The sequence below is a fragment of the Panthera onca genome, chromosome B1, assembly GCF_046562875.1.
Source record: "Panthera onca isolate mPanOnc1 chromosome B1, mPanOnc1 haplotype 2, whole genome shotgun sequence".
Lineage (NCBI taxonomy): Eukaryota > Metazoa > Chordata > Mammalia > Carnivora > Felidae > Panthera > Panthera onca.
This window is the reverse complement of record NC_138342.1, coordinates 39,582,039-39,605,576: the sequence shown is the minus strand read 5'-3', so window position 1 is coordinate 39,605,576 and position 23,538 is coordinate 39,582,039. Positions and strand designations below refer to the sequence as shown.

General features: G+C 37.8%; 1 protein-coding gene and 1 long non-coding RNA gene across 2 annotated transcripts in view; one reads left to right on the top strand and one right to left on the bottom strand.

Moving 5' to 3' along the window:
- GABRB1 (gamma-aminobutyric acid type A receptor subunit beta1) overlaps positions 1–23,538 on the bottom strand; it is a 378,808-nt gene that overhangs the window by 143,942 nt on the left and 211,328 nt on the right. The gene's annotated exons all lie outside the window — the stretch shown is intronic.
- LOC132692552 (uncharacterized) overlaps positions 1–23,538 on the top strand; it is a 42,984-nt gene that overhangs the window by 14,724 nt on the left and 4,722 nt on the right. Inside the window, exon 2 of the long non-coding RNA XR_009616427.3 lies at positions 18,748–18,945. This is a non-coding gene — a long non-coding RNA (uncharacterized LOC132692552). The remainder of the gene's footprint in view (positions 1–18,747; positions 18,946–23,538) is intronic.

Below are 23,538 nucleotides of genomic sequence, written 5' to 3'. Positions count from 1 at the left end.
GCAGTTTGGTAGGAAGTAAACTACCCAGAGAAATGTTGTCTGACTCTAAGCTTAAGAACAAAGCTGAATATCCATAGCCCCTTGCATCATCTTGCCAATTTCTTATTTAGCATGTGCATTGGAACATGAATAAATATAGCAGATTAGGGTGCCCCAGATGACGAGGAGCTGCCTGGGAGGATTTTATTCTGCAAAGCTTCTGCGTAACATGTTAGATGGAAATGTTCAAGAATACTGCACATAAATAATAGATGCATATAAAAAAAGGGGAGATTCTTAAGGCTTTTTAAAGACAATGCACCATAAGATTTTTTTTAAATTTTTATTTTTATGAGGATGTTGTAGGTAGGTCATATAAATTATGGATACTCTGGATAATTAACTATTGAATAAGCTACAGTTCACTGCAGTGATGATTCACACCATCTAGTTTGTGGATAATCAATTGCGATGCTCTCGTCCAGTTTTTTTGGCACTGTTTTTTGCCTAAAAGCAGTCCCATAAAATTAGACTGAGACAAAGTCAGAAAGTAGGAATAAAATGTGTACAGAGGTATCATCTAGCCCTGTTTATAATAACAAAACCTGGAAACAAGCTAATCGTCCAATAACAGATTAAGAGTTAAATAGATTTTGGTGTCTCTGGATAAAGGAATATTATTATAGTAGAATAGTTTACAATGAGAAGTTAATATTATTAGATGCTTAAAATATGGTAGACAATGGAATATCTAGAGTAGTTGACATCTGGAATGAATCATTTTAAATACCCTTTCCTCCTGTATAGGACAAAATTATTTTCAGTAATAATCATGAAATGTAACAAACAGTAAGGTACACCTGGGTGGCTCAGTGGATTAAGTGACCGACGTTGGCTCAGGTCATGATCTCACGGTTCGTGGGTTCAAGCCCCGTGATGGGCTCTGCTGACAGCTTGGATCTTGGAGCCTGCTTCAGATTCTGTATTTCCCTCTCTCTCTGCCCCTCCCCTGATCACGCTCTGTCTGTCTCTCTCTCTCTTTCAAAAATAAACATTAAAAAAAAAAAAAAAAAAAAAAGAAATGTAACAAACAGTAACAATAGTCAGAAAAAAAACCATGGATAGTAAAATTCTAGTCTTGAACTTTTTTATATGATTTTATGCCAAAAAAGAAAATAGACTAAAGTATATTTTAAAAATAAATATTTATGGTATAAAAAAGGAAAAATGAGTAAATTAATATTTTAAAGTACTTTTTTTTTTGTAAAGAAGGAAGAGCACAGGGAGAAATACTTTCAAAAGACTGAATTCCCCATTTCCAAAAATGATTTGTGCATAGAATGATTGAATTGAAGTAACTGAAGTTCTGTTCATTTATCTTTACAACCACTATGCTACCATTGTTTATGTCAAATTTACTGGCTAAGTCCAGAAATGTACAGGACATAGGAGCTGAATAAATGAACTGGGCCCAAAGTGAGCTTGAATAATTCTGAACCCTATGGAACTTGCTTTTGAGAAGAGAGGAACATTAATCCTCTTTGTCATGGGCCACACAGGGAGTCCTTTGAATTAACTCCCACATAGATTACAAGGTTGATTATAGTGTAAGTAATTAAGATGTGCTAATTTGAAGCTTAAATATATATTATTTTAGTAAAACCCATCAGTGTCTTCACTGATTGTTTAGAAATTAGAACAACAAAAAATATTTTGGGGAAGGAGTATTTTATTCCCAATGTTTAGACTTGCTGAAACATTGTGATAATACAAAGCACCCTGAATTTCCATTGTTTTTATTTATTAGTTATTGCTTTTACTTTCTCTAAAATGCTGTCTCTCCTCCCACCACCATTGCTTGTACCTCGGTTCAACCATTTCTACTCTCCCACTTTTGAAATAGATGATGACTCTCCGGGGGAAAGTAAATATAGAATTGTGTATAAGATATACCAATAAGGAGACTTTGAGACTGCCTTCTACTCAAGGAACGCTAAAATGGCCCAGTTAAGTTTCTGGGGTTCTGCCATTCGTGATACATGAAACTAAACTTGCAACCTGGGCGAGGATTAATAGAAAAATAGATGTTCCATGCTGGATGAAGGCCAACAGACCAATCAGAACCTCTCTCTGGGAAAATATGAACGCCAAAGCACAAATGAGGTAGGTTAAAACTAATGAGTGCACAGAACTCATGAGAAAAACTAATGAGTGCACAAAGTGAACGGGCTAAAACATGCTGAGATTAAACACAGTTTATACTGGGCTAGTCATCTGAATTTTTATTCCTACACTGTAGAATAAACAGACCATTTGAAGTTTTTCCAGGGTAGTAAGAGACCAACATAATGGTCAGGTAGTTACCTTGGACTGGAGAGGTGAAGTGGGTTAGTGCTTTTAACAATCTCTTGCCTATACGGAAAGGTTATTTTTGAAGACAAGAGTACTGAATGTTCCAAGTTCCCACAGTTGTCATGGAAACCTTTTAGCTAGCTGAATAGGTTAGCAGGATTTTATGTTCTCCATTTTGACAAATACAAGAAGACATGATCCCAGCTTTGCATTACTAATCAGAAAACTTCTGTTTTCAAGTCTTCCAGCACTTGATTAGTCAAATTTTCTTATTTATTTTTTTTCTTCTCCACAACATAAAGCAACAGGCAAGGTCTCTTTCAAAAATTATTCCCACTTCAGAAGCAGAGCCAAAATCGTGACTGGGCTGACCTTGCTGTGCTTGGGAGTAATACTGCTTGCAGCTTCGAAAGGCCCCTGCAGGTTAATTTAGGCCCCTGCGGAAACTCTTCTGATTTGTACCTACTTTCAATGGTTTCCTGGAGGCAAACTCACTTGCTAATGGGCAGGAATTATTCCTCATTTTAGGAGCAACAGTCTGCCCACACCATCTTATAAAGCACAAGTAAGCTTTAGGAAAAAGGCTCCCTAAGGCTAAAACCAAAACAGTTCATGTCACATGGGTAAATTCAGATTCAGAAAATCTGACATTTTCCTTTTATTTGTCTGTAACAACACTCCACATTGCTTTGGAAGATAGATGTGGTCTAAGAATCCAAACGCAAATTGGAAAACGAACAACTGCATTGCAGGCAACAGACTGACTGATTTGGGTGAACTAGTTGAAGCTGGAATTTTGGGGGCTTCTTTAAGAATCACTAGATGCAGAAAGCCTTGTGTATACTTGGGGGAAGGCGTTGACAAGGGCTCCTTAGAGCATCTGGCTTCTTAAGCAGTGTATCAGTAATAATTAAGAATGTAAGATTTTGTAGGTATGTGAATTTGGGGAGTTCATCTTGTGTCTCGGTTTCTTCATCAGTATGATGGCAATATTAATAACACCCATCCCATAGGGTTGTAGGGAGGATTAGAGAGTTATCACGTATACGCTGTGTATCAGCTCTGACACATAATACATGATAAAAGGGAATATTTGGAGGATAAAGGCATGGGGGAAAACAGGAGTGTTGGGAAATAAGGAAGAATAAAATGATACAAGGCAAAGAAAGAGGGAGAAAGGACCCTGAAAGAATGACGTGCATCTGGCTGTATTGGGTTAATGGCATTACCAGTTTCTCAACTGTCAAATGTTGCCGCAATTCCCACCCCAGCCCTAGACCTCACGGGGCCCCATCTCACTGGATGCAACTACCTGAGATGATTTTACAGAATTCACTGCGTTAATATACTGGTTTCATCATCTGATTATGTCCCGATGAAATTCTGCTTTCTGTTGTTAAATGTCTCAGTGTGTGTCTACACTGATGTAGTGATGTTTGCCTGAGAAACCTCAAGTTAATAAAGAAGTGCATAATGAAAACCACTGTTTCAGTGGGGAAGGAGGGGGTTTGGGATTAGGAGGTTCCAGCGCCGCCAAGGCAGAGTTATGTCTCTTCTGGGAATTTAAACAGAGAAGAAAATGCATTTGAAATTCGTTTTGCAAGCTAAAAATAATAAATTGACATTCAAATGTATAACAAAGAAACCGGCCTAAATTTCATTGAGTAAATCTTGAACAGTATGTAAGATCAAGCCAAAATCAATGATTTTGGAGACCATCAAAACGAACTGTGGCACAGATCACAACTCCAATATTAAACTAAAAAGTGATGCCAAACGAGAAGCTAGGCACGAAGATAAAGCGTCTTGAGTTCATATTCTGTATAAAACATGCATTTCCCCATGATACATACTCACAGACTGATTTTCCACACATACTATGTAATTTTTTAGTAGTTTGATAATTTTTATGACTTTGGTATAATAATTACTGATAATATGTACAATGAAAATTGCATCCTATATTTAGTTAATCATGTTATGCCAATGTATATTATGAAAATATGCCCAGTCAAAAATGCCTATTTCTACCAGTTGATAATAATATTGATAATGAGTTTTTAAAAAATATTGTAGTACTTATTCTCTGCATTTATCCTCATGTTTTTCATGTAGCTCTTCCCAATCAAAATATGCATTCCAAAAGTATTTTTATTCCCTGCTGGGCACAGAATGTCAGATATTTAATAAAGAGGGGACAAATCAAGGTGCTAATTAATGATCACGTAATGGGCATCATAATTTGGAGAGCTTAGTGAATAATAAAATAAAATGATACTTTCACTTCCTAGAAATGAATTCATTCTTACTTAATAAAATTAATTTATGTCAATGTAATACATGAAAATGATTAAAAAAAAATCTAAAAGATTTTAAGGAGATAAAGCAGCACCTGCCCACTCATTTCTGCCCTTCAATTCAGCTCTCTAGAGAAAATAACTTTGAACCATTTTACCTTTCTTCTGGTACTAATTTTAATATTTCTGAACATTTTGTTTGACCACTGCGCTTGCAACATCCAATTCTCTGACAGCAACTTAGTGTCTCACAAATCCATTAAAGTTTGAGTTAGTACAGACTCCACAGGTTGAGGGGCTCAGTCACCCATGATTTCCTCCATTTCAGATGCCAGTTGCAAATCCTAGATGTCCCCACTCCACCTACACTTCTTCCTGGTTCACTACAAATTTGGAAGTCCTCACAAGCCCCTTTCAGGTTCAAAAGTTTGGTGGGCTACACAACTCACAGAACTTACTCAGAGCACTATACTTAAGTTACAGTTTTATTATGAAGGATACAGCTCAGGAACAGCCAAATGGGAGAGATGTATAGGGCAAGGTCTTGAGGGATGGAAGTGTGGGAAGGACCCGGAGCTTCGATGCCCTCTTCCAGTGGAATCTGGGCATGCCATCTCTCAGCACATTGATGTCACCAACCTGGAAACCCCGAGCCTAGTTGTCCAGAGTTTTTATTCAAGGTTTCCATAGACATGATTGATTACTACCATTGGCTATATGATTGAACTCAATCTCTGGAGGTTGGCAGATGGGGCTGAAAGTTCCACTGCTCTAGTCACCTGTTTTTTTCTGCTGAACAACTCCCATCCTGAAGTTATTTAGGGTCCCATCTCATTAGTATAAAATAACACGTGTTGGAAACAAACATGTCTTTATGCATAACAAGACATACTCCTATCACTGAGAAAATTTGAAGGGGTTGAAGGTTCATGCCAGGAACCAAGAGCAAACACCAATTATGTTTATTTTTTACTAAACCAAAACCACTATTTTCTACTGCCTTCCTCTTACCATAGTTGAATATTCAGCTTTCTTATACCCACCTCCTTTATTTTACCACAAAACTTACATGTATAGATAAAATTTATATCTATCAATGCAATAATTGTTACATTAATCATATAATTATGCTATTATCATATGTTATTTATGTAATTATATTATATATATATACACAAACCTGTTTCAATTAGGGGTTAGTGTTTGTATTATTACATTTATATAAATACTGCTCACCGTGAGCCAAGTAGTGCACCATATTTGTTATTTCCTTTCTTGTACAAGTTGTGTTCTTTGATTTTATTAATTTCCTCATTTAAAAAATTTATCCTGTTTTGGGACATCTGGGTGGGTCAGTTGGTTAAGTGTCGAACTTCAGCTCAGGTCATGATCTCATGTTTTGTGAGTTTGAGCCCCTCATTGGGGTCTCTTCTGTCAGCACAGAGCCTGCTTTGGATCCTCTGTCCCCCTCTCTGTCTGCCCCTCTCCTGCTCATTCTGTCACTCTCTCTTTCTCTCAAAATAAATTAATAAAAACTTTAAAACTGCTTTCACATGTTTTTCAAATGCTATTGCTCTTTGTCACATGGATATTTGGACTGTCTTTAAGTTTTTCAAACAGTGCCCCCACTCCATACCCACAGCCACGTTGTCCCCTCTCACAGCTCTTTTTGTCTCTCTCTGGGCTGGCTGCCTTCCATGTTTGGTGCACAGTAGTCATCTGCAGATTTCTCACATGTCACATTTTCTTTCCCATTGGGTTCTCCTATTGTCTTACTTAGATTGCATCTGTCTCTTTATTATTATTATCATTATTGCTATTATTACTTTAGTTTATTATTTCAGTTTCTTATTTCATTTTGCTGTAGCATATTCTACAGCAATTTTCTAAGAAAGCATATAAATGGTGGGGTGCCTGGGTGGCTCAGTCAGTTAAGCATCGACTTTGGCTCAGGTCACTATCTAGTGGTTTGTGGGTTTGAGCCCTGCATCCGGCTCTGTGCTGACAGCCCAGAACTGGAGCCTGCTTCAGACTCTGCGTCTCCCTCTCTCTCTGTCCCTACCCAACTTTCATTCTGTCTCTCTTTCAAAAATAGATGAGCATTATGAAATATATATATAAAAGAAAGCGTACAAATGGAGGTAAATTTTATTTGGTCTTGAATATCAAAAAATATCATTATTCTCCATGATTTATCATATATAGAATTCTAGGGTGAAATAATTTGTCCTCAGAATTTTGAAGGTACTTTCCCACTAGTACCTCTAGCTTCTAGTTCTGCTGATGAGAAATCAGCTGTCATTCTAATTCCTATTCTTCGGATATGACTTACATTTCCTTCCTGGGAGCTTTCATGAATTTCATTTATCTCCTGGAGGTTGTAAATTCTTTGTGATGGTCCTTGGAATGTGTCTCTTTCATTTACTCATCTGGGGAATTTGGGGAACTCTTTCAGCCTGGAAACTTAATTTTTTCAGTCTGTGAAAATTTCTCGAGTTAATTTGAGGATTTCTTCCTTTTAACTTTTTTCATTCTTTTTTTTAAAATTAGTTTTCTTTCTTTCTTTATTCATTTATTTATTTATTTACTTTGAGAGAAAAAGACAGCATGAGTGGGGGAGAGAAGTGAGAGAGAGAGAGAGAGAGAGAGAGAGAGAATCCCAAGCAGTCTCCATGTTGTTGGCACAGAGCCCAACATGGGGCTCAAGCTCACAAACCGGGAGATCATGACCTGAGCCCAAATCAAGACTCTGATGCTTAACCCACTGAGCCACCCAGGTACCACTAATTTTTTTCCTTCTTTACGAAACTGTTGCTGTGATGCTTGACCTCTTAACACTTGAATTTCCTAGTTTTTTTTTCTCTTTCATTGTCCATCTGTTTGCTTTTCATTCCACTTTCTCTGAAGTTTTCTTGCTTATTTGTTCTACTCTTTCATGGACAGTTTTTCCCCAGAGCTATAAAATTTTTACATTTGTGTATCCCATTTGCATCCCATTTGTGTGTTTATGGATATAATCTTTTCTTTCTGTTTATGGATATATTTTTAAATTCTTCCCTGTTTGAAATTATTTTTTGTCCTTTGTGCTGGCTCTGTTTCTTCTAAATTCCATTCCCCCTCCTCTATGTCCCACATAGAAGGATTTCTTCAAATTGCTTTATCTTCAAATTGCTGTTGCCCTTACTATTTGCTGTTTGTTCATTTGGAGAGCTAGGCATTTAAAAGCTGTGCCTGGCTTCTCAGCTGATGGACTGAATTTAAGACTAGCTTTTTGCATTCAGGGACCATCATCTATGTTACTAATTGCAAGTTTCCTCTGAAATTTTTTTAGAGACAAATCTTCAAGCAGTAGATATACCCTGGGTTACCAATGGTCTGTGAGCAGATGTGTGGGAATGGGGCTGGGAGTTCCAGTAAGAAACTACTGAGACTTTCATTTAATTGCCTGCTATCTCTTTAGTAACTCACCATGGCCCCATCACAGGGGGAACGTGAGTCCAAATTCTCTGGTTCATTTTCATAAGAGAATAAAACTCTTCTAGTCTTTGAAAGTTGGGGATGGATAGTTGCCTGGTAGCAAATGTTGCAGGAAGAAATCTGGGTCTAACTTCTTTTTCTTCTTTAAAAAAATTTTTTTTTATGTTTATTTATTTTTGAAAGAGAGAGAGAGAGAGAGAGAGAGAGAGAGAGAAAGAATGTGAGTGGGTTAGTGGCAGAGAGAGAGGGAGCCACAGAATCAGAAGCAGGCTCTAGGCCCCAAGCTGTCAGCACAGAGCCCGACGCAGGGCTCAAACTCATGAGCTGTGAGATGGTGACCTGAGCCAAAGTCAGTCACTCAACCAACTGAGCCACCCAGGCATCCCTGGGCCTAACTTCTTTTTATGAAGCCTTTCCACTTACTCTGCTATCTTCAGCCCTAAGCTCCGCCCTGACATTTCATGGAACATTGTGCCCCAAACCCGAGTCTTGAGATATCTGAGGGGTGTATTTTTTGCCTCGCCATTATTTACTATGGCACTTATATAAGAGTTTAGCTTTCTCTTCTCCACTAAGTCAGTGATCTCTCCTTCACCAACTTCCTACCTATAAAATTTTTATCTATATTCTTTCCTTCTTTTCTACCGTTGTCCCCTTTCCATTTTTTTTTTTTTTTTGTATGTTTGTTTCTTTCTCTGTTTTACCATTGAGGGTTTATACTACTTTTATTTTTCCTCTTTCATTTTGGTAATGTGAAAAGTCTGGGAAGAAATAGACTTCCCAGTCTGCTATCTTCAGCCCTAAGCTCTGCCCTGACATTTCATGGAACATTGTTATTCCCAGTGTTATCCCAGTGTTTATTCCTCCATATTTAACCAGATCCCCACCTCCCAAGTTCACATTTTTGAAATGAGTTAGTGGTTGAATATTTAAGAAGCCTTCAAAGTGAAGTGCTGAGTCAAACATGCAAGTGATTGGTCTCTGCCCTTTCTGAGATAGTATTAATCACCTGACCTTCATGGTGACTTCTTTTTTTTTTTTTTAACTTGTCTCTGTACTCATATCAGCTGCCTATGTTCCTGAGAAGGTGACTACCAATGGGTCATTTTAAGAGTTCAAAGAAATCCCCCTTGCCTCCCTTAATTAAGTCTTTCTATATGTGCTTCAAATCAGACTTAATTTTGCCTTAAAAACTCAATTCTTGGGGCGCCTGGGTGGCTCAGTTGGTTAAGTGTCCGTCTTCGGCCCAGGTCATTATCTCACAGCTTGTGGGCTCAAGCCCCACATCAGGCTCTGCACTGATAGCATGGAGCCTGGAGCCTGCTTCAGATTCTGTCTCCTGCTCTCTCTGCCCCTTCCCTGCTCACACTCTTGTCTCTCTCTCTCAAAAATAAATAAATATTTTAAAAAATTTAAAAACTTCAATTCTTGTTAATTTTTTAAGCTCCTTCCCATTTTTAATAATTTGGAATAAATTTCAACCTTTCTGTAAGGTTTAGTAGGAGCTGGGGTTGAGAAAACTAGAAAAATGAGACACAAAGATTGATGTATTTATCACTAGAATGGGAAGTCATTATGACCTTAGCTGTGACTGGAAAAGTTTGTAATACTAAAACCCAATTACCCAATGTTACCTTTCAGATGTGAGTTTGAATCCTAACTTAGCCACTTGTCATGTGACTTTATTTAACTTTCCATAGCCTCATTATAAACTGCTGTTAATAATACTTTGTAGGATGTCAAAAGAACTGAATGAAACAATAGGAATAAAAAACAGAACGTGGGATGTTGAGAGGATTGAATGAAACAGTAGATGGGGGAAAAAAAAAAAAAACTAACCCACAACACTGCCTTGCTCATACAGGGTACAATACACGTTAACTATTTCTAAAACACAAATAAGCCTTACAAATATTACAGAAGAAAAAGTTAATGATTTTAGTGACCAGGTTTGGTTTACTCATTACTTTCACAGTTTTGGTCCCCACCCCCCCCCCCCATCCTCTCATTTGACACAGTTATAATTATAAACTGGTGGATCATTCACATCATTAACCCTGAAATTTTGGACCAACTGCATCATTCTTTCTAGTCTGGGAAAGCTTGCCCAAGGTGAGGGCCAGACTTGTCTGTGGCTAAAAGTAAATCGACAGCGGCATGCTGGGATTGTTAAATGTAGCTGTCTCAAAGATGGATGTCTGTTGCTGCAATGATCAGTTTGGCTGTGGGGACTGAATTGATTACATCAATGGCAGCAATGAAAGTCTCATTTAAAGGTGCAGTCCACTTAAGTCAGCTGCATATGGGTATGACCTTAAGGCCAAGGAACAAGTAGAAAGTTAATTAAAGCCAAGGGAACAAGTTGGGTAGACATATGGGAACTAAGACATTTTATTAATGGTTTCTGTGTAATTTGTTAGAATAGAAATTTACTAGATTGATAATAATCCTGGGCTTAGAGTCAAGAGATCTAGATTTTACAGTGCATTGGTATATCACTCATTTCTAATTTAAAAAGATTACTTCTGGGAAAAGAAATTGAACTGTTTTGACCATATATGTATTGAATGTGATTATCACAGTGGTTTTATAGAAAATTGCATGTTATTTTGTGTACATAAATGAAATACATTTAATATTGTAATTCATTAAGAAATCAAGTCTTGATAAGTGTATTTTTCTTTTAAGTTTAAAAATTTTAAACTTCCTTTGTATTATATATATATATATATATATATATATATATATATATTTGTGCTTTATAACTCCTGGAAAAACTAGGTTTGCTACATCTAATGACTTTTATTTGTTCTAATTTTCTCAAGTCTTTTATTATTTTCTCAGTGGTGGTCACATTACCATGTGACTTTTCACGATCTAACATTTAATTTTATAGCAACATCTCCATAACTTTTGATTTCTGGGCTAAGGAACTTATTTATTTATTTATTTATTTATTTATTTTTAATGCTTATTTTTGCGAGAGCGAGAGAGCGAGCGAGAGAGAGAGTGAGAGAGAGAGAGAGAGAGCATGAGTGAGGGAGGGGCAGAAAGAGAGAGGGAGACACAGAATCTGAAGCAGGCTCCAGGCTCTGGGCTGTCACCACAGAGCCCGATGCGGGGCCTGAACTCATGGACCTGGAGATCTTGGCCTGAGCCAGTCAGACGCTTAACCAACTGACCCACCCAGGTGCCTCAGGAACTAATATATTTAAATGTAAAATGGTAGCTGCATGGTTAAGCTTATCTATGGTTAAGATAGCGATATGGGGCTTGTTAGGATGTTAAGGAAATCATCACAAGCTGATGGAGCTTGTATCTTGGCTATGACTATCTCTTCTCTGAACTCTGATTAACAATTCTAATCAGTTTTGGAAAGTTGAACATCCATCTGTTTTCTGAAGATTTCATGTATATTAACTTTAGTTACATATAACTGTATGTATCACTATATATGACACTCTATAATCAGGAATATGATACCACACACTGCAAGAAAATGAGTTCTTTTAACTAAACAGGATATGAATATGAGAGAATAAAAAGCTAATCTCCAGAATGGTGCTTCTCCTCCGTCACCCATTTAAAAAAAATAGTCACCTACATCATGTACAAGGTTGTTAGTTTAAACAGCCCCTTTAGAAACTTCGCAGAAGCTTTGACTCCATCCTGTCTCATTTTGCTCACCAAACTATTTTAATTCCTTGTCTTGCTGATGGAAGGGGCAGGCACTGGAGTGTGATGTGAGATTGAGAAAACCAACAGTTCCCACTTAGTATCTTCATAATGATGCTACTTAAAACCCTATCTATTTTTAAACATCCTGTTGCTGTCATATAAAGATGTTGAGGGCCATGTAGAAACTCTTCTTTTCTTTCCCAATTAGGGTGAACTGGTCAAAAGGACAAGGAATAGATTTTTCACTAATCTTTTTTCGGACTCTTAGCTTTTCTTGATTTGTAGAAATCTATTTAACCAGATGGTTCTTTGCCTTTGTCTAGACTCAGTTCCAAAATACAGGAGAAGAGACACTACTGACCAATCTTTTCTCCTTCCCTCTCCCCAACTTCAGCAGACTCTAGGAACCTGGTGTCTAAAGTCAGACTGTGGGATTTTGAATCCCTGCCTCCTATACCCTTTCCCTATATTCCTTGACTGTTCAATGTGGGATAATTTAGTGATACTGTCATAAAGGGACTCATTTAAAAGTGTAAGCATTTTGCAAGAAAACTACAACAGCTAGTGTGGTACCTTGGCCATAGGAACAGAAGAGGTGTTACTACTCCTAAACCCGAAAGGAAGAGGAGAAAAATTAGTTTCTGGAACCAGGAAGGAGAAAGCTGTGTAGACAGGGCCACATTCAGAGATCTATGGCATTTTGTTGAGGAACATAGCCAGTGTGAGACAACATGTGAGGAGGGAATAAAACCTGACCTCACTCTGTTCCCTACCTCTGGTCTCCTGCCAGGTTCTCCTATTGGCTAAACCCACATGGAAGCTTGTACACACAGGTCAGCTTCCTATGGCAGAAAGCAGATAGAAAAGAATGGAGAGTGGCTTTGGAGGGGCACATGAAAGCTGTCTGAAACAGGAAATGATCTAACTTATGAGCCATGTTTCCACATCTGTAAGGTGGGGCTAATCATAGTGCCCACTCTAGAGTGTGGTGAGAATTAAGTAAAATACCGAGTGTGCAGGAGAGTTCCTAGTGCAAAGCAAGCACTAAATACACATTAACTATCATTGTGTACACACACACACACACACACACACACACACACACACAATTTATTATCAAATTGGTTTCCATGCAACACCCAGTGCTCATCCCAACAGGTGCTCTCCTCAATGCCCATCACCCACTTTCCCCTCTCCCCCATGCCCCATCAACCCTCAGTTTGTTCTCAGTATTTAAGAGTCTCTTGTGGTTTGCCTCCTTCCCTCTCTGTAACTCTTTTTATCCTCCTTCCCCTTCCCCCTGGCCTTCTGCTAATTTTCTCAGGATCCACATAGGAGTGAAAACATAAGGTATCTGTCTTTCTCTGCCTGACTTATTTCACTTAGCATAATACTCTCCAGTTCCATCACGTTGCTACAAATGGCCAGATTTCATTCTTTCTCATTGCCAAGTAGTATTCCATTGTGTATATAAACCACAATTTCTTTATGCATTCATCAGTTGATGGACATTTAGGCTCTTTCCATAATTTGGCTATTGTTGAAAGTGCTGCTATAAACATAGGAGTACAAGTGCCCCTATGCATCAGCACTCCTGTATCCCTTGGGTAAATTCCTAGCAGTGCTATTGCTGGGTCATAGGGTAGATCTATTTTTAATTTTTTGAGGAAACTCCACACTACTATCATTGTTATACTTTGGTAATCATTTACTAAATGGATAGAGATTGCTAAAATGGTTGGAACATATTACATTTTTTCAAACCTGTTCTATTTTATTATGGATTTAAATATCTGGAGGAATTAAAAAACAATTTCTGACATATAATTAGAACTGTTATAGTTTACATAGTTTATTATGGATTGAGTCCTTGAAGAGCATCTTCAAACCAGGCTCCTTCCATCCTTTTACCACATACATCATCAAGCTCTGTCTGTTTCATCTTTGTTCCCACGTTGACTTAACTCAAGCCCCAGCATCTCTCCCTTGGATGATTACACCAACTTCTCAACTGACCAACTAGGCCTCAGGCTTCCCACTCCCCAATCTATTCCTATAGCAGTGATCCTTCCAAATTGGGCCTTGGATTAAACTTATATCCCTCAGTAGATGTCCAAGTTGCCTCATGATCTGGGTTCTATCTGTCTCTTCTGGTCCATCTCTGGCTATGTGCTCATTGCACCACTTCATCGGCAACAAAGCACAGTCTCTGCAGTCCCCCAGTACATCATCCTATTCCAATGCTTCTCAGAATGTGGCCCCAGGCCGGTGGAATCAGAGTCAACTAGAAATCATTAGAACAGTGAATTCTTGGGCTTTATCTGAAACTTATTTAACCAGGAACTCTGGGGCTGAGGTCCAAAAATTTATGCTTTAACAAAGTCTCCTGGTCATTCTGGGACACATTCAATTTTGAGATCCATTGCTATGCCTCTTCATCTTGGGTTATGCTGGGAGTCTCTTCCTGGAATGGCAATTCTACTTATTTCATCTTCAAGACTCATTTTAAGCGGCAAAGACTCCAGGATTGACTTGCTGATTAGTTGTAACAAATTAAGTTTAGTTCCCCTGAATCTAAATAACTATTTGTTTATATGACCACCATGTTTGAAAAGAATGAAACTAATTCTCATGGTGACTTTTTGGGAAAAGTTTTTCTACAAATATTTATTCAGAAAGGTTGATGAATTTTTTAGGAGAAAGGAAGGAACTTTTATGTAATCAGATTTTTCCTGAAAATGTGGCAGACAATGATGAATAACTACTTCTTCTCCTACTAATAACAGTTAATGATTTGACTCTGTTTAATGGGCTTCATTTTGTAGATGAAGAAACCAAAACTCAAAAGCGTTATGTAACTTGTTCAGGATTACAAATCTAGCAAATAGCAGAGCCAGGATTGGAACTCAGGTCTGCCTGACCTCCAAGATCAGATACTTAAACATCATATTGTCTTTGAAACACAGAGAAAGAAATTGCCTCTATTTTTCTCTCAAGGATTCCCTTTTTAATTCAAACAAAGAACAGCGAGAAAGGAGAGCATTTTTGTCTTGTAGGCAATGATGTATAATTTCAATTAGTCACTAGGCAAATGGCAGACTTACTATGACATGGTCCAGTGTCAGTTCTTTCCCACAGTGTCATGACAGACTATTTCTTTCACACTGATTAGGTATGGGTTTGCTACAAATACGGTTTAAAATACCTATAATAGGTTTTATTTATGAATTATCCTTGCATACATTGAGAAGGAATCAAGGTTATCTATATAATAATGTTTCTTTCAGATTTTGGCATTTCATTGTGCTTTGGTAAAGGGAGGAGGGGAAGGTGGGCAATATAGGTTTGGGGCAAGGAATTGTGCAAAAATTACAATCTATTTTGTGCGAATGAGAGCATCTTCCATCACATACATTCCAGCAAGAGAAGAATGTCATGCGCACTTTGTGGGACTGGTGAATGTATGATGGGGTGGGCATAAGGGATATCAGGACTCCTGAGAAAGCCTCTCCTAATTTGATCTCTCACTAAAGGTAGGGAGGTTCTGTGATAGTAGATTGTCTGGCGCAGAAATGGCAAGATTCAATCTTCTTGATCATGGACCTTAGTCACAACTCAGAGAGAAAATGATCTACCACATTTACAAAATCACCACTTTAAAGTTTCAATACTTTCCTTCTTTTTAAAATAAGATGCTCCCCCATTGTCAGTGCTATAGCCTAGATTTTAATTTGCAAGCATTGTTAGCTCATTTGCTACTCTAATCTCAATAAAGTAAGAGATACTATTCATTTTATGGATCACATTAATGATAAGTACTGGCATATTCAATAAAGTACACAATTACCAGTCCATTAGCTATTTCACTAAAGAAATTTCATTATGACATTTTTTTGGAAAACATGACTATTATGGCCTTTTCCTTATGTACTGGAAAATTGTGTCCTAAAAAAGTGAAACTCAAAAATCTCCATTAGTTTTCCTGTATGAACTTCACATAGACTACCCTAATGATTCGTTTTATATGTTTTATTTAATCATCTTAATTTCATCCTTATAGGAGTGATGGGGCCAATCAAATGAAATTGTTACTGTAATAAAGGAGGGTGGATAGTGTTCAAGTTAGTATCCCTTAAGGCATTTGAATATACTTGATCGGTGGAGGGGAACAATTTGTAAATAAGAGTAAGGAAATGGAATTAGAGATGGAGAGATATTAGATTACAAAGAAGACAGTGGTAATGGTGAAGATGGAAAGTTTAATTACTGTAATTACCCTACAGAGATATTTTTAATAATAAAGAAACCCATGTTTTCAAAGTCATCTTCCTGTTTTGCCATTCCAGAGTTTCTTCAACTGAAGTCAAGTTCTTTCAAATACTAAATTTCATTTCTTTCTGCTTTAATTAGAGCTTATGTTTTATGAATGGGGTTCTCTGTGGACCTAAACAACTAACAAACTTCCCTACCTTTTTAAATTTCTCATATGCATACAGATAAAAATCACACTATCTTTTAGCCTTCTTCCTTTAACTTAATTACTTTACGGTGTATTTGTTCAATAGCCCAGAACCTGGAGCTGCACTGCCTTGTTTTAAATCATGGTTTCCATTTGACTTGGGTCAAGTTACTTAGCCTCTTCGTACATCACTTTGCTCATCTGTAAAATGGTATGATAAGGTTATTATGAGAATTAAATGGCCAATCTCTCTCTATATATTTAAAATTCAAAAAAAAAATTTATTATTTATTTTTGAGAGGGAGAGAGACAGAGCATGAGTGGGGGAGGGGCAGAGAGAGAGGGAGACACAGAATTCCAAGCAGGATCCAGGCTCTGAGTGGTCAGTACAGAGCCTAACACAGGGCTCGAACCGTGAGATCATGACCTGAACCGAAGTCAGACGCTTAACCAACTGAGCCACCCAGGCACCCCAAACAGCCAATCTATGTTAAGTTCTTAGAGCAGTGTCTGGTATATATCAAGCACTACAAAGATGTTTGGTATTATTATTATTATTTTTGTTATCACCTTTTTGAATTTCTCCAAGTGATTTTAAAAAATCTCTCAATTTTGGGGCACCTGGGTGGCTCAGTCAGTTGAGCGTCCGACTTCAGCTCAGGTCATGATCTCACAGTTTGCGAGTTCAAGCCCTGTGTTGGGCTCTGTGCTGACAGCTCAGAGCCTGGAGCCTACTTTGGATTCTGTGTCTCCATCTTTCTCTGCCCCTCACCCACTCATGCTCTCTCTCTGTCAAAAATAAATAAAACATTAAAAAAAATAAAAAAAATCTCTCAATTTTATTTTTAATAAAGATAGTTTATAGACATGGTAAGGAATCTGAACAGTAAATAAATGTATACAATTAAAAGCAAAGGCAACCACTGGTAATAGTCTCTTAGATATTCCTTCAGAGCATTACTGTGCTGACTCGGTCTCTCTGTCTCTCTCTGTCTCTCTCTTTCAATGGAAAGACCAGAGCATGCACAATGCTCTTCATGGTGCCAAATATAAAAATATGGTGGTGAAAACTCAACATGGTACCCTTGTGGGCCAGCTCAAGTATTTGGGAATTTTGTGCCATCATGTTTTATATCTTATCAACTACTTTCCTTGTTGCACATGTAGCTCTCTGGTCTCACGGAGCCGTGTCATATTGTTGGCTATGTGTGTAGACTGCTGTCTATTGCAGCCAGCCCTCACTGCCCCGATTTTCTGGAGGTATATAAATCTTGCTCCCTCTTCTTTTCCAATCCCTTAGTAACATCCAGATTCCCTAAAAAGTTTTCCAGGGAGCAAGGAAAATTGGCAATTCCTTACGTGACTGTTTTAAATGCAGAATAATTGAACATCAGCATCTCCACATCTCTCCCTGAGTAACTGAGAACTTGGAATTAGAAAGCAAAAATGATAGGCTACCTGTAAAATGTTAATACTGGGCACTTGATCCATTTTTTATTACTTGGTTATATTAGAAAATAGTGCACTTTTACACTTTAGCATACTGGATGCGGAAAAAAAAATTAAGTGAAGATAGCCTATGAAATTTCTTACAGAGAATAGTATATTTAAAACTCTCAAAGAGGCAGGCCCATACTTTCTGTATAATCAGCGGAAATAAGATATGTGTTATACAAACATTAAAAAATGTCTTCGTAATTCATGTTTCCTAGTCTGCAAGGGGAAGTTGGAGGTAAAAGTTTAGGAACCCTTGGGCATTCCTAGGTGGATGAGGAGGTGACCTTTCTGGGAGTTTGATTCCAGCATCTAAGAGATAAGAAGTTAAGCCAACGATTACCAACATTCCAGTAAGGGTGTTGATGGCGAGCAAAGATTGCTGGTGAAAATTTTCTACAGGGTGATGCAAGCTTGGAGCATACAGAGGGTCAAGGTGAGAGCACACCTACAGTGTGCCAGTCTGCTAACTTCACGGTCAGGTAGGCACGTGTGCGATTTTCTCCCACAGAACTGTGGGCAAGACCACATGACCTCGACATTCCTCTCATCAGTCAGTGCTAATGTATAATAATCCCTTAAGCTGGCTAACATTCTCTAACGTGGCAAAAGGAGGGAGGAATGAACATACCAACCTTATCCTACGATATTTTAGCACCTTTCCTCTGAGCCCAAATCACTTTGGAGGAAAAAGAAGAAAAAGTAATTTTTGGTATGAAAGCTGTATTGTTGCCACCCACCATAAGAAGTCACTGTACACAGATTTTCAGTTTCTTTCACTGGGAGGATGACCTGTAAAGCTACAAATGAGGCTGCACAGCTAAAACACAAGAAGCAATAGCTTTTTGAATTGCAAAAGTCTGAAACTGATCTGCAAGGGAAATGGCGAACGCTGAGGTATTACCTACAACAATAACAAAAGAAGGCTAGCGTGTAGACATCTGGGTTTTCTGTGGCTCTTTCTCATCACAGAGCCTAGCTTAATGTACAGTTTGTGGTTCTTTTACCTAGGACTTGGAGGCTGGAGGAGGAAGAACAGGAGGAGGATGAGGGAGAAGGAGAAGAAAGCAAGTACAAGAACAGGCACAATAATGATGAAAGTGGATATTAGCAAATGCCACCAAGTGCTGTGCTCCTGCAAGGCCTGATTCCACTTAATCCCCACCAGAGTCCTTTGAGATTGGTATTGCTGTCATGCTCATTTTACAGGTGAGAAGAATAAGGCATTGAATATGTAAATTACTTAGGTCCCCGGAGTGGCTCAGTCAGTTAAGCATCCGACTCTTGGTTTCAGCTCAGGTCACGATCCTTCAGCTTCATGGGTTTGAGCCCCACATATGGCTCTGCACTGGCAGCGTGGAAGCCTGCTTGGGATTCTCTCTCCCTCTCCCTCTCGGCCCCTCCCCGACTTGTGCGATCTCTTTCTTGAAATAAATAAATAAACTTAAAAAAAAAAAAGCCACTGAACTTGTAAATTAGTTGCCTAGCCTCTTCATATATGCAGAAGCCAGAAAGAAAAGGTGTCTTTACATTCAAGCTCTTGGTGATTTCAGATGCAGCTCTTTTCAACTGTGGAGCTGCAAAAATATCTCTGGACATGAAAGGAGCAAGGATGGTTGCACACGATTAGATCTTCCCTCCTGTTTAGTTTCCATTTGGTCTAGATGTCCAGAAAGACTGCCTCTTCTCTCGCTGTAGCTGTAGGCCAGTACAATGCTAATTTCTACCACTCCTGAAAAACTGAATCCTCTGCTTACTAACTATGCATGCACAATGTATAGATACAGTCTACTTGAAAGCACAGCTCTTATCGCATGGAGAAATATCCTGCTAATCACTTTGTCAAAAATAAAGGCTTCGGGAGGAGTTCTGTGCTCAGTCGAAATTTTGACATTTAAGCCCACTATTAAAAACTTCTACCTTTTATTCTCTTGCTCCCTCTTGCTCTTTTAAAACCAGCTCAGAAAAATTTCGAATCAGGAAATGATCTCCTAGTAGCTGCCTGCAAAAGTGGGAAGAATCACCCCAAATAATAAATAATCACAAACATGCTATTCAGACAGAGCTGCAGGGTCGGATGATGGGAACGCCTAACAAGGCCAGGAACTGAATAAATTGCCTCTTGATCTCTCCACTGAGAATAAATTCATGTAAATCCGAGGAAGCTGAGCGGCTGCTAATCCACCATGTGTAGTGACTAATTTTATTAAGTGAAATACAAGAAAAGGAAAGATCCTTGTAGTAAAAATGTGCTCAAAGATGATTGCCTTGGCCCGAGCGCTGGGCCCTGTGGCCGTACGAAGTGAGCACGGCCAATTAGGCAGCTCATAAGGCAGAGCCCGGGCACAGAGCGCGAGGCTGAAGGCTGAGCGAGGAAGGCTGGAGAGCGTGGGACACTGTATACCCTGCGCGCATCGCCGGGAACGTGAAAAACGACTGCTCTTGACTTTGAAGTAACCTTTCTCCTGAGAGGATGGGTTGACTGTACTTTAACGATTCTGCCTTTCTTTGACTGAAACACTTAAAAGCCATTACCACTGGAAATTTGACGTTTATAATTTCAAATGAATCAGTGTGCTAAGTTCTTTTTCTGGCAGAGGTTGCAAATGAAAAGCCCTTCTGGACCAAGCAACACAGATAAATAAGGCTGCAGAGGTGATAGAGCCCGTTGCTAACTGCACAGGCCCATTGCTAATTCATTTTTCTCCCAAATGTGCCAGAATCTACCGAAGCAAAACACACGCCTAGCCCTCATCTCAGCCATTCTGTTCCTATGTATCTATCCAAGAGGTACGACTGTGTATGTTCACCGAAAGTCATTTAGAAGCAAATTTATTTATAACTACCAAAATCTGGGAAGTAGCGCAAAGAAATCCAGTAATAGGAAAATGGATAATTAAAACATGGTGTATTCATACAACGGAATATTACACAGCCATAAAAATGAAGTACTGATACATTCAATAACATGAATGACCCTCACAGATGTTATGCTGATTTGAAAGAAAACACATGCCAAGGATTAAAGACTGTGGGATTTGGGGCGCCTGGGTGGTTCAGTCGGTTGGGTGCCCAACTTCGGCTCAGGTCATGATCTCACAGTTTGTGAGTTCGAGCCCCACATGGAGCTCTGTACTGACATCCTGGAGCCTGCTTCTGAGTCTGTGTGTCTCTCTCTCTACCCCTCCCCTGCTCATGCTCTGTCTCTCGCTCTCTCAAAAATAAATAAACATTAAACAAAAATTTTAAAAAGACCATGTGATTTGACTTATGTAAAGTTTGAGAACAAGCAAAACCAATAGATGATGACAGAAGTCAGAATAATGGTTATTTTTTGGGCTGGGGTATTGTTTGGAAAGGGTTACAAAGAATCATCTAGGATGTTGAAAATTATTCAACATCTTGATCTGGGGTAGATACATGGATGTACAGATTTGTAAAACTGCATCGAACTGAACATTTAATATTGCTTTTACTCTATGTCTGCATTTTACTGTTTTAGTCTATGTCATAATTCAATTCAAAGGTTAAAAATTACGTCATGACAGGACAAAACAAAACACTAACAAATAAAACAAAAGCTGTGCCAGAAAAATAAAATACTCTGAGCCACAATTTGGTCAATGACCGTGAATTTATGTCCCCAACTGATGTTTCTCAATCTCTTCCCACCACAGCTGAGGACTCCATGTCTGCTTAGTTTTTAGCTCATGTTTCCCCTTTTGAGAAAAGAATTAGGACAATCAAAACGTTGGTATCTGTTTGATATTTACATTGAGGCTTCTACCTCTTTAATTTTGGATATTGTTTAATTTCCACATTTTTGTGAATTTTCTAGCTTTCTTTCTGTAACTGATTTCTAGTTTCATACCATTATGGTTTAAAAGGAATGCTTGATATACTTTCAATCTTCTTAAATTTGTTAAGACTTGTGTTGTGGTTTCACGTATAATCTATCCTGGAGAATGTTCCATCTGCAGTTGAGAAAAATCTGTATTGTGTTGCTCTTGGATGGAATGTTCTGTATATGTCTGTTCATTCCGTCTGGTCTAATGAGCCTTTTACTCTTTTTTTTTTTTTTTTTAACATTTATTTATTTTTGAGACAGAGAGACAGAGCATGAACGGGGGAGGGTCAGAGAGAGGGAGACACAGAATCTGAAACAGGCTTCAGGCTCTGAGCTGTGAGCACAGAGCCGGACGCGGGGCTCCGAACTCATGGACTGCGAGATCATGACCTGAGCCGAAGTCGGCCGCTTAACCGACTGAGCCACCCAGGCGCCCCGAGCCTTCTACTCTTAATATAATTTTATGTTAACATTTTCTAGCACTGTCATAGCTCACATATTGATTACTTTATATGATAGCATTTTATTAATAGACTCTTTACTTAACCATTCCATTATTTTTCAGAACTTATGATGTTTTCAATTTTGCATTCAGAATAAACGAATTATTTTAGTTTTCCATTCTCCGTTTATTTCGCTGAAATGGGGCTATTCAGAGAAAGGCCATAAGTGAATTCTCAGAGCCTATTCTAATGCCATATTACTTTTAAAGGGCTGACATTATTCATTTTCAAATGACATTTATAGGACTACCTTTTCTGTTACGTCTTCACCAACACTAGAGCTTGTTAAAAAATCACTTTTTTAAAATCAAAGTACAATGCTTCTAAAATCATTTAATGGAGTTAATTTTTTTTTTTGTTAGAATGGAGGTATATTTCTCAAATACTAGCTAACTTCCTGTATTTCTCCATTTGTGTATTATTTTTTGATCATTTCTTAAACAGAATCTGTATACTGACCATATCTATTAATCTCAGTTTTCTATATATTTCAAATAGCAAGTGTTTATCTATTATGTTCATCTGTTATATTTTCCTAATTCTGCTATTTTAAGTTTACTGCATTTTGGCTTACAAAAACTTATCTTTGTATGGTCAGGCATATTTTGTCTCTAATAATCTTCATTCTTTGAATGGCCTGAATTTCTCTTTCTTCATATTTAAATGTGCTATTATGCTTCTTTTTATATTTTACAAAATGTTATATGTTCTTTGATTCAGTAGTTATTGCAGTGTAAAATGTGAAATATAAGTCCAAATTCATGACTCTTCATAAGAATATCTAATTAGGCAAAAAACTATGAAAAATTACCCACCGTTATGTTGTTCTTTGCTCAAATGGTCATAAAGAATAAATATATTTTAAAACCCCAATTTTTATTCCATTGAGTGTTTACTCCTGATTTTTAAAAGTCTAACAACATTTGGAGTTGTTGTGTTAAAACCTTTGTAAAATTAATAGGCAAGTCTATCATCAATCACCTGTGTGTAGCTATGTCTGTCTGTCTGTCTATTTAGCTCTATCTTCTTCATGCTTCTTGCCTGCTGCTTATGCATTAATATATAAATGGTTTTGAAGATGTTTACCTTTAAAGTGTCTTAGAATATCCCATGAAAACTGGAATTGGTATTTTATTCCATTTATCAAATAAAGTAGTGCAGTTTAATTATATTGACTTTTAAGATAAGATGTTTATCTTCCATTATGTTCAGTCAGAATGAATTGTTCCTTTTTCCATGTTTCCAAAGACCTTACCCATAGTTCTCATTTGCACTTTCTCAATGACTGTTTGCTGCTCAAGAACAAATTGAAAATAGGGAATGTAGCAACACCAATATTTTTTTTTTTTCCTTTTTATAAGACCATATTTTATTTTGATAGCTTTTTTTTTTAATTTTATTTTATTTATTTTTTTTTTTTTTCCAGATCACAGAAGACCTGCCTTTGTTTCT